We start from the raw sequence: 15,233 nt of genomic DNA on the forward strand, positions 1-15,233 counted from the left end.
CTGACAACTCTATTTCTGACTGTACAGCTTCTGTGTAGGACTCCTGCTAGTTTTTGCAACCAGATCTCTGTGAACATAAGCAACCTAGTCCTGTGGTATGCTGTAATAACCTCATCTACCATCTGGTAAGAAAAAAAGGGACGAAAGTTGTCTCCTATAAATCCTGGGTGCTCTCAAGAGAAGCCCTAGTGATAAAGGCCTCTTGAGGGCCTGTTAGAAACCACAAAGATTTGGTTCAAGGAATGGTGAGATTCAAGCTGATTGTGATGGAAAGCAGATACACTGATTGATTTGTAAGGTAAAAGGAGCGGAAGGGTTGAATTTACTAATTTTAAGGTCTTCTTCCTTCAAGATCTGACCTAAGAGTTTGATTTCTGCCACAGCACTTTTAGTGGAGACCAAGCAGAGAGTGATGCTGTTGAAGCAATTCACTTGGGAAAAGCAGCAATAAAAACAAGGATTTAACTTTTGGGCAAATTTATCCCCATCTCTGCTGTATGTGAGTGCCCACTGCAATCAGAAACTAGCCCTTTTTTCTCCTGTCCTGTGCTCTGAAGGACACTGGTGTAAGGCCCCATTGCAAGTTCTGGTTGTGCAATAGCCTGTCGCATGTCTCGTCTTACTGTGTATTTCACGAGGTGCTATTAAGCAAAGAAAATGATGTGAAAAGCTTCTCATAGCTTTTTGAAACAAACTATTTCCCTGTGACTTCCATCAGAATTTGGCAGAAACAGATTACTCAAGTGCTAAGAGATTGCAGAACAGCAAAAAGACGTGCAAACTTTTGCTGAGCCATCATGATCCGATCACATCGCTCAACTTGGTGAGGTCTTTTCTGATACTATGGAAGCAACTAGAAACATTAAAAGCAGAATGGGGCCGGCTCAAGCTGAGGACTGAGGATATCAGTACAGTTCCTCTCTACAAAGAGTTTTGTGAGCAATATGGGTAAGTTTCCTTGGATGCAAGAATGTTCCAGAGTGAATGAAAAAATGAAAAATGACAAGTCTCTGCGTTCTCCATGTATTTTCCTCCTCTTCTCCTCTTTCACTTGCCCTTTTAGGGGGTGTGGGGGGTTAATTTCTACCTTTATTTTTGCTTATAATTAACCTAGTACTTTTGCTTTTCTCTAAAAGCTTGAGAACTACCTTTTGTTTCTTTGTTTCAGTATGGCTGGTTTCCCCTCCCCTTTCTTTATCTGTTCGGACTGTTTGCTAGTGATGTTTTCTACGTGCATCCTTCTCCGTCGTGTGACCTGCCTCTATATTTTGGGCTTCATAAACAATGTTAAATACAGTACTTGAATAAATGGAAATTTTGAAAGCCCGTTAGAAGAATTGTAGCAGAATTCTTCCTAACCCTCCTACTTGGCTCAACTTTGAGCAGTTAAGAATAGAAATCTGGAAGATTTCCATCAGAGAGGCCCTTCTGAAAGCAGAGAATGGAACATGATTTCAAAAAGCCTTGTCCCTGGAAACCACAAGCAAGGAAGTGAAAGAGCAAGATGATACACAGTGAAATCTGTGCAGGAAGGCACTGGAAAACACTGTTGTCATGCAGTGGAGCACAGAGGAAGCAATGCTCAGTGGGCCTCTCCCTACAAGGGACGTTTACCGGTACCCCAGTGTTACGGCCCATGCATTACCACCAGATCAGGGCAGCGCAGTCCAATGCTAGAGGCCCATGGTCTTTGCCCCGGCTAATTTATAAACTCTGCTGAGGGAGCAGCTGTGGGGAAGAGCAGGGCTGGGTTGCAGGAGGGCTGGGAGTCAATGGCCGAAGTTCTCCTTGCAGAGTGAGCGATAGCTTGTGCTTCCACCATGGGGCTGGGCAGCTGCAGAAGGGCCCCAGCTTCAGCATCTCCCAGTCCTTCCACATCCAGAGCTTTCTTAGGGTGATCGGGCCTGAGATCGGGTTTAGCAGTTATTGCCTCCTGGGAGGAGAGGTGAGCTCCCTGCCCCTCCCTTTGCTTACCCTTGACCTTTGGGTAGGAAGAGTAGTGGCATCCACAAGAGCTCTTTCTTAGCAGGCAATCTGCCAAATGTACTGTACCCCAAAATGCCACTCTGTGTTTCCATCCTCCGCACCCCCACCTAACCTCTTCCATAGATAGGAGCTCGTTACTTCCCGCTCTGAGCTCTGTGCTCACCTTTGTGTCATGCCATCAAGGGTTTAAAAGGCACCATGATTAAGGCAATAAAATGTAATGAGGTATGTATGCCTTGCTAAAGGCTTCTCTGCTTCTAAGACCAAAGTGCCTGGCACTTAGCACTCAGAAGCACTTAGCAAACTCATGATCAGGAAGGAGAGCAGAGGGAGGAGGTGGAGGGAGTTTCTTAGTCTATCTGAACGAAGATGATAGACAAGTTCTTTTTTTACCAGTGACAAGATATCCCTGCTTTATGTGATTGATCCCTTGTTCCTTGCCCTCTGTTTTAGTTTTGTATTATTACAAACCTGGAGAAATTACTGAACCATCTAATAAGGCAGGACCAGTGGAAAAGAGTCTGTCCTTGTCAGTGGAGTGAGCCTAATGCAGTGAGCTGAAACTGAATCATATTCTGCATGGGTCAGGAATGGGGGCAGGAGAAGAAAAATGAAAGTTAAGGTCCAGTGTCAGTAAATGCAAACAGAGTAATTCTGAGAGCAAATGTGTGAAATATCCACATCTTGGTGATTCTAGCACAGATATCCTCTACCCAGCCATGAAAGCCATAGCCAGACAAACAGGCACAGAGGAGGAGTTTGGAGAGCCTGTTACAAGCACTCAGTGTATACTTGCCCCCAGAGAAGCATCAGAAATCGAAATGAAAACATACCAGGTAAAGGGAGGGTTATTAAGTGGGACATTACAGAGAACCACACAGCATTGTGTTTGTCCACAACTTCTGCTAAGCACACCTCAGCCCAGTGGGGACCCATGGAGGCTGTCCTGGGACAAGTTTGGCAGATGTGAATGACCCGAGAAGCTCTGCAATGGGTCCCTGTCAAAGCAAAGCAACAGGGGAACCTGTCTCTACCCACAGTATTTGTGGCACAGCACTCAGCACGCAGTCACTCTCAAATGTTAACCTTGACACTGTATCTGAAACTACTGTATTTTAGAAAAGAATGTAAAGAGGAGAATTGCTTTGCTTTATTCTGCCACTTTTTGAGAGATGGCAAGTTGCTTTATAAGCAGTATGGAGACTTAGTATGAACTAAATATTAAACCCAATTCTAGCTTCAAAAGCTTCTGGAAAGCCTGGAAATCCACATGATCCATGACTTGCAAAAGAAGATTAACCAGGAGATGAATCTAGTGATATCTGAAAGAGCCAGGCAAGACAGCAATCTCCCCACTGGCAAGGAGAATTAAACTACCCATTATGGGAAATATGGGAGCATCAGTCTTGAGCGGGAAGAGTAACTCTGGCACATAAAGCAGCAAAGTCCTGCGTGTGAACAGGAGAGCATGCTTGCTCTCAGCACCCCACTTCCTCTTGAGCCCATTTGGAGGCCAGGGACTGAACCACAGGGAAAGCATCACTGACAAGAAATGGCTTACCCTCAGGAAACTCCCTTGTGTTCTGGAGAGCCTATTGTGAGAAATTCCAGAAATACATTTAGCAGGAAGCTATGAAGAATGTAATGAAATACCATACACCTTTCTGCGTGGGCCTGTTTATTCTGTACGTTCAACAGATCCAGATTCCCTACATCTAAAAGTTCACTTTCTCTTTATAAAGTAAATGTTTGGCCATAATCACTCAAAGACAGTTTGGTAAAGAAGGCTGAACGCTGATTATTCTGGAGTTTGCAGGTAGTTCTAAACAGACTGATAGAAAATCTCTCCTCTGTGTTGGAGTGTTAATATTTTAGGCCCAGCCATACAATTTAAATGCCAGACTTTTTAGTAAGCTAGGTGTTTACTTGGTACAAATATGGCATGGGTGTAGGCAATTTGGGTATTCACAGGCACTAACAGTAAAGCAAAGAGAAAGTAGAAATAAAAGGGAAGAAAAATGTTCCCAACTGCCACTGCTTGTGGTTGCAGGCAGCAATAACTAGCTCACAGAAATGTTCCATTTCACACAAAAGCTATGTTTTATACTCAATAATACAGAAAACTTCAACATACAATAGTGGGCCAAGTCATTATGGGCAGAACTGTAATTAAATTGCATTTGGGCTTTGGTACCAGATATTGCTGCTCAACATAGACTTTGCAATCTCTGCAATGGCATTTACTTCTTGTTGTAAACATTTTAGGACAGCTGAGAAACCCTAAGCTCTAAAGCATACCCAGTGTCAAATCCCAGGGATTACTGAAGGATCAATATTTTGTGACAGTGATATCCACTGATGTGTGGTTTTATTCTGGGTTGTTTGGGGTTTTTTTTTTTTCTCCTTCTCTTACTGCAGAGCTCTGGAAACACAGGGTAATGCAAGAAAATTTCTCAGTTGCACGACCACAGATAGCTGAAACGTTTGTTCAAAGGCTGATGGAAAACTACCAAGAATCAGATACAGAGATACATATTCTGCACTTCTATCTAAGCAACAGCTAAATCACGTTTACAGCTTTATTTATTAAAGCCCTTGTCAATCAGTGACCTAAAAGAGAAACCACATTTCTTAAGCTTATGAGCTTAGATTCAGATTATGTTGGTTTGTAATAGAAGCGTTGGCAGCAAACTCGTGTAAAGCGCTACTGCCTTTTGACGGGTTTATTTTAGCTCTCAGGACTGTTGCAATGGGAAGGTGAGTTAGGGCTGGTTGTTTATATGCAACTGCAATGCAGGATTGCAGGATCTCATTCATGGATTCAGTAACGGGAACCCTTCTTCCTGAGTCATTGCTAAATCAGAGGTCAGGCATGATGTTAGGAAGCAGTTTTAAGGGGGTTTTAAGTGAAATGTAAAGAAAATATTTATGAAAGTATGTCCACTTCTGGTTAAAAAACACAAAATGTTGTTTTGGGAGAAGGGATGTTGGGGCCCAACCACAGTCCAGGCAGCTTCTGAGCTGGTGATTTAATTTCTCTTCTGAAAATTCTGGTTTAGCTTCAGATGAGAAAAAACCACATTTGACACTTGCAGCTGGAACCAATAATATATAAAAAAAGACAAATCAGTTTTCCATTAGTGGGCAAAATCTTTTAAATGTAATACTTTTATTTTTGCTTCACTTTGATATCATGGAAGCATTCTATTTATAATAAGGTGTCTGTGTTTCATTTTGATGTATGACATGGCAACTCTGCTGAGTCAGGCTACCTGCAAGGTGTCTTGTTTTGTTTTCCCAGGTTACTTTTAAAAAAGCCATTTACAACAGTGTCTCACCATACTGGGCTGTGACATCATGGCCAGAGAACGCAGCAACTTTGAGACCTACTCCATGTTTTATGAAACTATTCTCCAGCAGCAGCAGCATTTACTTTACCAAAGAGAGCAAGTATGCTCAGAACATTGATTCTACCCTCTGAGAACAGGAGAAAGTGTTTTTTTCTGGGTGGGAGGCAGTTGCTAAGTAAAAAATCAAGTCAAGCTGTCAGGCAGAGAAGTTGTTGAAGTGGAGCTGGGCTACACAAGCACAGTCACCATGCCTCTTTGTGCTTTGCTTCAGGAGCTGCATGCAGTGGAAGAAGGTGGCAGCCAAAGCAATGGTGATGGTGGTCTGTCAAACACTAGTACTTAGGGGTCTCATCTGGGGCAAAGTCCCACTGTGCAGACCCACGGTGACAGCCTATGAGAAGAAAGACAGCAGGCTCTGGGGCTGCTGTTTCTGCCTTCACTGCCAGAAGGTCTGCCAGAAGAACTTGCAAAACAAAAAAAACCTGAAGGCAAAAGTAGTAGCCTCCTGTTCCACAGTTCATTTCACAATGGATAACCTTCATACTGGTAACCTTTTAACTTCTACTGAGGGGTCTCTTCCTTCACAAGGCATTTTCTCAGAGCAATTCAATCCCATGTACTGACTGAGAAAGAAAATAAAAGTGGGTGAGGCATGTAGGCCACACTGCAGGTGTAGGTACCAGGTATGCTACATTATGGCCACATAACCAACTCCTCTTAAGTTCTGAGTATTTGACTTTGCAGCTTCCATTGTGTTTTTTAGGACAGCTGCTATGGGTGGGTGGAATTTTTAAAAGAAGTAAACCCAGCCAATAAATCAGAAATGCTGTCTTGTGGAACTGTGTGATATGCATGTAATCTATTAGCAGCTTGGCTCCATCAACAAACTCCACTGCGAAAGGCACGTCAGCTGCTACAGAAACCCACACTAGGGAGAAGAATGCCTGAGTTTCAGGGACGTTTTCACAGCAATGTTAGAACTCCTGCATTTTGGATTTCATTACTGGGCTTTTCTCATCTGTCCTCATCATTGACTACAAGATTTCAGATCTTCTCTGGGCTTCTTACCAGTCTCTTCCCCCACTTTTTCATGCTTTTTCCCTGTATATCCTTTTCTGTCATGTCTCATCAGCAACTTCCCCTCTTTCCTGATCTCACTATCTCATCCATGTTTGAGAAGGCTGGAGTCAGAGACAAAATGAGAAATATATGTGAGGTTTCAACTGGGTGGTAAGATTCAGGAGGAGTCAGTAGGACTTTCCTGGAAGCTTTGGGCAGTGGAGTCTACTCCCTTCTACTTTGCCAGCCCATCACCAACAAACTCCTGTCTCATCTGTGTTGTACCTGAAGAAAGTGGCCTGACGTGGCCAGCTGCCTGCTGTCTCCAGGCTCTGCTTCAACCTCAGAAGAGACTTCCTGCTCCCAGTTTCACTTCTTGATAGCCTAAAGCAATTAACAGAGGCTGTTGCAAGTCTGAAAGAGCAAGCTTAGTTGCTCAGTGGAGGTGTTATGAACCATGAGCAAGGTTCAGGCATGGTCAGCCAAAATGGGGTGGCAGATAGATTAAAAACTAAAAAGTCTCTAAGGAGCATATGTGAACTGCATTGGGTTGCTTTTTTCCTTTAACAAAGTCTTAGGATTTGACCAACTTTTTGCTGATTTTTACAAAAAAGACACCCAAAACAGAGGAAAACTAATGCTGCTCCAAATAAAGATCACCAGAGTTTTTCAGCATGGCTAAAATGCCTTTGTTTTCCCCCAACATTCCTTTTCAGAAGTCTATCACTAATGTTTGCTGTAAGAAAAAAAATCCCAAACCTTATACATAAAATTTCAGTGAGAATCCAGTGAAGTTATAAGCATTTACTAGTTAGATCTGGCATGTGGAGGTGCCAGGCAACCTTGAAAGCAGAATGTGCCCTTGGCTGTGCCCACAGCCTGCACTTGTGCCCATTTCTTATCTGAATAACGTAATATGCTAAGAATGATTTTTAGCTTTCCTCCATTGCGTTCTTTTGGTTGAGAATGCTCCTCAGTGGTATGAAAATGACCAAACTTTTATATCTAACAAGGACTTACCCATGTGAGGTTTAAATTCTGTCATTTAAATATTCTTAAGTTCCATCATAAACGTCCCTATTTGTGCCAACCTGCTGCCCGTTCTGAGGGTATGTTAATTGTCAGATATCAAAAAATGAAACACATAATTGTTTTTATCGTATATTAAATGGCCTGTACGTACAATTTATCAGCAGACTGCATATTTGCTCTGATAAATGCATTACCTCATAGCTTACTGAACGAAGCCTGGATACAATTCTTCTGACTTTCTCTCTGGAGGCAAGGGAGATTATGCCAGGCTCACTGACATAGCAGAGCCATGCACGGGATCTTCTCCTAAAATCAGGTTTCCTAAACCTGCTCCCTAATCCTTCTGCTCCTCTGTTCTATGCACACATTTCCTTCTGTCAGTTTTCATATCTATTAGCAAGATCCTTATTTTCTGATGATCAGAATCGTACTTCTTAAGGTTGTATGAGAAACTTACTCATTTGCCCCCTTCAGATATTGGTCATGAACCGCCACAATTCTTTCGACTGTTTCCAGGGAACAAATGTTTCTAAAACCATCAGAGATGTACAAAACAGTTTATTCCATATCATCAATGGGTTATTTTCCTCAGGCCACTCAATTATGAAGATATTCCTGCTCTGCTTCACACAACCTATTCAGAGCCCTGGATCATTTACTCCTAGACTACGGTGTTTGCTCATCCCAAGCTTTGCTCATTCACTTTCTCTGCTGTGATAGATTGTGGGGCTGTTCCATGGGATGATTATGGAAGTAACTGCTGTCAGAGCCCAGCCTGCTGACTTAGAGGAAGAAAATCTTGGTCTCAAAGAGAAGATTAGAAATGAAGTACAGGATGAATATGAATCACTAGTGTGGAACCTATTTGTGACTTGTGTCCATATGAAAGTAGGTACAGAATAAGAGGAGGTACGCGATCGGTCTGTTTTGTGCCGCTCTGTCATTTGCCAACAAGTGCAGCACTCAAAGGAACAAATTGCTGCAGTGTGCCAGGTGGATGAATGGGTGAATCATTTATCTCCTGCTGCTAGAAGCATCTTGAAAAATGTCTGGGAGAAAAATAAGTGTACCCTTTCCAAGAGAGGAGGCGTATTCTTGATGGAACAGGTACCACATTACAGTGAGTGATGGAAGCTCTTTTTAGTTACAGCGGAGCGAAACCGTATGTACTCTGCGTAATTGTATTGCTCACTCTAACAATGCCTTTGTTTTCAAGTAGCCCACTGATTTCTTTGAGACAATATATGTCATTACTTCCAAAAAGGAGATACCTCAATCCAGCCTGTAAGAACTGAACTTACTGTGACCACGTGTGTTATAGAGCAATTACCTGCAACAGGTCCCCAGGCTTTTGATTGAGGGTTCAGAAGCCCCATAATGTGTGTGGCCAGGGAAATAGGGACATGAGGAAGATGGTGAGTTCAGTTTTCACCACAAAGCCTACGTTTTCACTGTAGTGCTGTTACTTCCACTAAATATATACATTGCCAATAGGTTGCCTGCAAATTATACAACTGAAATTCCACTTCTTGCAGTGATTGAATGCAAGAAGAATACGTCTCTGTCTTCCTGATACATTGATTCTAGGATAATAATTAGGAAGAAAGACCATCTGGTTGCAGTTGAGAGACTTCTGAAATCTTCTGAATGTTGCTTTCCCATATGTGCACACTTCATCTCACATGGGTTCTGTTTGTAATTGCAGGGAAAGCTGGATGTCTATCGCCTTAGCATTGAGCAACGCGTGTTTGAAATCATCAGTGAAGTGAGAAGAGAAGGAGTTGACAATATGATTAATCTGAAGAAAACGTCTGGCTCCACTAAAAATAAGGGTGACTTGAAAGAACATTTGTCTAAAGTAAGGAAATACATATGTGTGTCAGTAAATGAATGAACACAAAGATAATATCCTGGTTAAGCTTGCTGAAGATGCCTTAAGTTATTGCACTCTGTCTGGGACATCAGTTGGGTGAAGAGCATGGAGATGATCTGTTACTAAGCTCTGTTAATGGCTACTCATTTGTCAGGCTGTCATGAATCCGTCCTCTTCGACTGTGTGTTTATGCTCCAAGTGCAGAAATTTTGGGCCAAACCCAGTCCTTAGACCCTGAATAACTACATGTATTTGAATTGAATTTGGTTCTAAACCTAGGAACTCTGCTTTCAGTCCGTTCTGAGTGAAACTAACACCACACTTTCTACACAGGTGAGCAGCAGAAAGGTTGAACTCGAAGAAATATAAATGTGAACCCACGTTCAATCATATGTCAGCATTGTCATGGGTTGTTGTTGTCCCCATTTTGGATGGGGGAAAGAAAATGTGACGTTTCAGTGACCCTGATAAAAGTGGGGCTGGGAATTTTGTCTTCTTGTTGTACAAGCTGATCATGTAAAAGAATGGGGACAGAATCTTTTTTTTTCACATGGAGTTACTTAGAATAAAAAATATAGTGAGCTTTATGTTTTGAAAAAGTGCCCTCAAATTGATGTTCTGGGAGTTATAAACTAAAGCCTGGAAAGCCATTTCCAGGCTACAACTTCCAAATTAATCCCTTTTATAGTCAAACATATTCCTTCTCAGCAAAGTTCAATTTATACTGAAGTTATAGTAGTCAGTTGGTGAATACAAATGAGATCAAATAGATACTGGCTAAATACTTCTTTCTAAAGCAAATATGCCTGCAGATCCCTCAATCAGAGAAACTTGCAAAGCAGGATACAACTGTAATGTCTCAGTGAGAAGGGCTTTCAACAGCACCAACAGACCTCTGGGGTAGAGACAGCCAGAAGTAAACGAGGAACCAGGGGAAATGGAAAAGGTCCATGCGTGAGAAGGCTGCAGGGAGGCTTCCACATCCCCATTTGGAAGGGACAGCATGCAGAAGCAGTGAACGGCAAGAATGGGGAGCTCATCCGCAGTCAGAGAGTTGTGGTTTGAGCAGAGTCATGAGAACTTGGTGGGCTGGTGCACACTACGGTCATGGATGGTTACAGGGTGTTTAAGAGGGTTCAGCAGGGAAGAAGAGGAGTGAGAATTGCATTCCAACTTACTCACTCCTTGCACAGAGCTCATGTATGACTGTGAAGATGTACTACTGAAACCTATGAGTCAAGGTCAGAGGAGGGAGGAAAGTGATTAATTACTGCATTGAGAAATCTGTTACAGACTGTCTGGTCAAGAGAATACGCTGGATGGGCCTTTCTATAGAGGGCTAAGAAAAGTGGTTTTGATTTGAGGCTTTGGTTTGGTGTTCACAGAAGTCTTTTCCATCTGGAAATCTACTCAAAGGGGAACACAGCATTGTGAAAACCTAGGATGTTCCTAGACAGCACTAGGGATAATATCCTAAAAGGAAATGTTAGAGGAGTCAAACACGGTAAATTCTGACTTCTGCTGCTCACAAACAGGGAAAAACTAGTGGTGAGTGTCATCTGAGGCTGCAAAATGGTTTCAGACTCCAGAGAAAGGTTGCAAAATAATTCTGCAGAGGTAGGACTTGGGACTTCAGGACAGCAGCTGTGTTTTATGTAGGGAATTGCTAGGCAGAATCCCTGAGAAATTGCCAAGAGGGAAAAAACACGAAGGAAAGCTGGTTGATTTTTAAAGAAAAAGAGATTTCAAAACCAACTGCCCTGTTATGCAAGACCAGGGAGCTGGCCTTGCTTGCCTTAGCCAGGGGCTTCTTAAAGGACTAAAGTACAGAAAGAAATACTGCAAGTAGTGGAAACATGGACAAGTAATAAAGGCAGAGTATAAGACTTCAGACCCGTAGTGACGAAACAAGGAAGGCCAAAGCCCGGCTACAGATAAAACTAATTTGGGTCAGAAAGGGTAAGAAGGTGAGTTGACACTGAATGGTAGAGCTTCTGCAGGGCCAAGTCTTTTGTAAGTTTTCAGGAGGAAGTCTGCTGTTTTGAACAAAGAAGAAAACCTGATGACTATACTTTTCATGAATCCACTAATTTTGTTCTTATTAAAGAATTATAATCGAGGTGAACCAGGTTACTGAATACAGTACGAACCAGAATCCCCCATGTGGCATAATAGCGTTGATCACCATTAACAGTGCTTCATTTCACAGGGGTTTACCTGCTTGCTGATTTGGATTACATTTCTTCCAGTTTTCCCCCAGTTTCTGGGCAATGTTCACATTCCCTGTTTCCCTGGAGACACAGTAATAGTAATTTATTGCCAAAGGCTGCTCCGTTTCAAACTGCAGAGTTCAAGCACTCAGAAATTAAAATGAAATACAAATAGTTGCGTGCTTTTACAATTATATTTACTTCCAAACCACATGTTTCTTCCTGGGGAAAGCAGTCCTTGTGGGTCTACTCTTAACAAGGTCTTCTTTAGCAGGATCAGCTGCACTGCTGCAGGACGAAAATATCAGGCTAAGCAAGCTGGTGTGTAAGCTAAAGGCTCTGAACTGGTGGAAGCAAACCACTCAGAAGGCACAGTTCTCTGCAAAGCTGAGGGACTTCCCTACTATTTCCTCTGTTATCAGTGTCTGATTTGCCACGAAACTAATGGTCAGATTGGGCAGGCTTGCCCAATTCAGCGAGCCTAGAGGAGCTCATGGTAACTGCAGATTTTAGGTCAAAAATCTAAACTTTTTCCTCTCTATATTACGGGTATAATGATGGACTTCAAACGTGAAAAGCATGAAACAAATCCCTGATGCTTGCTTGAAGCAAAAGTTTAGGAAGTATGAGTAGGCCATAGTACTCCTAATTCTGTTGTTGACTCATCTAGAAGACTACAATGTTGTATGAAAACTTACTATTGCAGAACCGACCAAAAAGATTTGCAGACCTAAATGAAAATAAGTAGATTGTTGGGAGGTGACTGAGGTTGTGAGTTTGTGGGTTTTTTTAAAGTGGTATCTGCTTAAACAAAGCAGAACACAGCATGGAGTTTATAAACTTAATTACAGAAATACAAGATGAAGTGCAAAAATGACTGACTTGAACTAAAGTGAAGATGGATGGAAAGTGCCTCACTGCTTTAAATGAGGCCAATTAGAATGGAACAAACAGGTTATCAATTGTTATATAGGTTCATTAGCTGGACATGTCAAGCAAAGGAAAGGCAGAATGTATTGTATTTGTTAACTTAAAAAGGGCAAAACCAAAATGGGTTTGTGTGCTTGCTAATTCTAAACCCAAATAAAACTGGACGTGTGTATTCTTAGTTCAGTTATAGCAGGGAGATGCTAAATCGTTCCAATATTTTATTAAACTGATCAATCAAAGACAGATTGGATTATTGCAAATTTGTCTATTTCCATGAGAAATAAGAGCTGTCCTCACAGGATTTAAAAGAAAAACCTGAAACTGCGAAAAATAAACAGGAAAATGTGGCTTTTTAAAAATTAGAAACCAGCTCGTCTTGCTCAGACGGAGCTTTCTCGTGGCTGACTTTGGAATGACTCTGAAGATCCAAGAGCCTGCATTTCACTGTCCTCTACTCCAAGTGCAGAGGATGCTGGAGATAGCTTTTTCCAGTTTAAATGGCTGGGGAAGGAGACAGGGCTGCTAAATCTGTGCCTGACATAGTAACATGTGCATTCATCCACATTTATATCTGTGGTTAAAACTAACAAAATACCCTGCCTGGAAGGAAAACAAACTTCATCATACACATTTTTAGAGATAATGAAGGAATAAATAGATGAGGAGATGGACAGGTCTTTCCAGTGCATTGCTCTGAGTTTGCACACAAAAACTAGAATTGTTGACATATGAATATAATTCAAAATGTGAAGTTGTACCCATATAAAAGACTATTATACCCTTCAGAGAACCCCTTTTGTCCATCCCTACTTTGCCTTAGAAAAATGTGCAGCCTTAATTAGAAAAAAAGGAACAATTCAACTCCACTTTACTAAAAATCTCAGAGATCTACCTTTCAAGAAACCCACTGCTATATACAACAGTAAATCACTGCTCTGTTTCTGCATGGTTTCTGTTATGAACTTTCCATTTACAGGAAGCTCTTCAGCACAGAAGAGAGTGTCTGAATGCTAAGATGATGGCAGAACAAGAGGTGACTTTGTTGCAGGGGCAGCTCATGTCCGTAAGGAAAGCTCTTGAGAAATCTCAAGCAGACAACGAAAAGCTAAACAAACAGCTATGCAAACAGGTATCTCTCTCAATTCAATAGATCCTGATTCACCAGCACAGGTTGAATTCTCCTCCCCATCTCAACTGCTTTACTGACAATTTTGCCTACTGTTATCATAGAATCATAGGATGGTAGAGGTTGGAAGAGACCTTTAGAGATCATCTAGTCCAGCCCCCCTGCAGAAGCAGATTCACCTAGATCATGTCGCATAGGAACATGTCCAGGCAGGTCTTGAAGACCTCCAAGGAAGGAGACTCCACAACCCCTCTGGGCAGCCTGTGCCAGGGCTCCCTCACCTGAACAGTGAAATAGTTTTTTCTTATGTTTAAGTGGAACTTTTTGTGTTCCAGCTTCATCCCATCACCCCTTGTCCTGTTGCTAGCTACTATAGAAAAAAGGGCTGTCCCAACCTCCTGACACCCACCCTTTAGATATTTGTAAATGTTAATAAGATCTCCCCTCAGTCTCCTCTTCTCCAGACTAAACAGCCCCAGTTTCTGCAGCCTTTCTTCATATGAAAGATGCTCCAGTCCCCTGAAATACAGTTAGTGAAGCTGGATAGGTATTTTATGGCATTGAAACAATGTGTTTGTCTGAGTGTTTTCACCATTGCAGGCAGAGAGAAATAGGCAAAAAACTGCAGAATCTTGAATAAAGTTTGTCATGTACCAAAATGACAGCTAGAGGCACCGCATTCATGTATCTCATCAGCAGTGCTGGATGTATGTTTTAGTAGTGGAAAAGACACTATTAATAATTTATTCCATATATTAAAAAATCACACTAATTGAAGTTACTAGTCTTCCACTCAATTTCAAGGAAACAGTCAGGGCTGTTGTCATTAGATCCAGAACAAATTCACTGCATGCATTTTTTTCCCATCTGAACACCTTCATGGATGCATCACTGCCACAGCAAGCTGCCTTTCACTTCCACACATGGCTACACATGCTGAAATGACCCATTCCTCACAGTCAAACTGAAAAGCACACCCTTCACCTGCAATATACTTACTGCCAAGCAGCACGATTGCGTGGAAAATTAAGTCTTGTCAAACCAACCTCATTTAGTTCTGTAGCTAAGATTACAAGTTAGCTAGATAAACGTAACATTAGAGATGTCATACGTACTTGGAAGGGCCTTGTAATGCTTGGCTTACCTGTACCTATCTTTCGTATTTTAAATTTTAGTATTACACAATATCTATAAAAATGCCAAACAGATTGAGGGTAGGTTTTTTAACATCTAAAAATGTGTTATTTTCATGAAATGAAGATGGTTTCTGATGGATTTCTACAGTGGGTGGCAGCAGAACTATCAGTATTCAGCATTATTGTCAATGGCTTGGAAGTAAATATAAAATTATAGATTATAAAATTTGCCAATGGCATATTTAGGGAGGAATGTTGGTGAATTGAATGAGGCATATTTAAAGCATAATGATGTGGGCAGAGCAGGAGTACAGAATCATATAGATAGCTTGGTAATTTCGTTATCCCTCCGAGAAGTATTTTGATACCTGAGTAGATGAAAAATGAGAAGGAAGCAGGACTTGTACAGAACAGAATGATCGCATCCCTGGACAGGACAGGGATTGTAACAGACAGATGACTGGCCATGTAGTGTGGTACTGGAGAAGTACTGGATGGATGCTGCAGTCTTTTCCTTTATAAAAAGAGTAG

The sequence above is a fragment of the Colius striatus genome, chromosome 2 (genome assembly GCF_028858725.1).
Source record: "Colius striatus isolate bColStr4 chromosome 2, bColStr4.1.hap1, whole genome shotgun sequence".
Classification (NCBI taxonomy): Eukaryota; Metazoa; Chordata; class Aves; order Coliiformes; family Coliidae; genus Colius; species Colius striatus.